Raw genomic sequence first — 1161 nt, 5'->3', positions numbered from 1 at the left:
AGTTGTATGTGGTAATAATGAATCATGAAAAACTTAATTCAGAAATCATTTCTATTTGTATGTGGGAAGTATTGTGTGATATTTCTGGAGTAAATTTCCCGCCTTAATTATGTTTTGCTTAGGGTAATTAGTTTGCATTCCCTGAGCACACGTCAAGTGATGGTGGGGGAAATATAGCACTGAAGTATTCTGGGAAAATGATTTCAAATATTGCAATTGAACCACTTGTATATAGTCAATACTTTCATATGACCTGGGAAAATTCAAAGAGTCTAGTATTGTCTAGAGTATTATTCAGACTTGGTGATCAAATCATGTCACTCAAAAATAACTGCATAAATTTTTAATTTAACTCAAGCTGGTCCCATCATACCAGTTTTATAAAGGAGGTTCATTAAACTAGATAGCTTAATGAGGAAACTTAAAAGCAAGTGGAAATTCAATTCATTGTTAGTTCTATCATGTGTGTCTGTGTGTGTAGTTTCTTAAAAGGTTAATTTATCTTTCCTTATGGCAATATGTATTTTTGGGGTTTTGTTGATTTCTTTTGCTTCACTATTTTGAGTTGTAGCTAAAACCTATTCTTTCCCCAGCATTCTATATAAAATGATATCCATAGCACTCTTGAATCTTATTGTTCTTTATATTTTCGATACTAGAAGGAAATAAATTCTAAGGACAACTGCATTATGCAGATAAAATGCAATTGTGTTCTATAGCAAATGTTTCCATTCTGTGTGTGAAGAAGTATGTATTTCCATAAATTTTTTTGAGGATTTAGTTTGGATCATATTAATGAGCAAGAGGAATAAGTTTCTTCTAAAAAATGTACAATTCTTTGCATATTATTCTTTCACTATTAATTTCTCCCCTTAGAGAGAAATCTCTCTGTCTCTCTCTTCTCTCTCTCTCTCACACACACACAGACACACACATTCCTATGTTAGAAGAGTATTTGAAATCCAATCTTTGTTCACTTCAATTTGGAGCATCAAATGCATATTGATTACATGTAATGACAACATTTGTACTTTAATATTAAAATTCCTAATCTTACCCATGAAGATGCTGGAGGGGCAGGCATATATACATTGGATTTATGAAGTATGGTTTCTTTAACTTTAGTTTACATGAATATTAATAACTCAAATAGCCAAGAAA

This window comes from Propithecus coquereli, unplaced genomic scaffold (assembly GCF_000956105.1).
Source record: "Propithecus coquereli isolate 6110/MARCELLA unplaced genomic scaffold, Pcoq_1.0 Scaffold320, whole genome shotgun sequence".
In the NCBI taxonomy this organism is placed as follows: domain Eukaryota; kingdom Metazoa; phylum Chordata; class Mammalia; order Primates; family Indriidae; genus Propithecus; species Propithecus coquereli.
The sequence above is the reverse complement of the archived record's forward strand: the minus strand, read 5'-3'. Positions refer to the sequence as shown.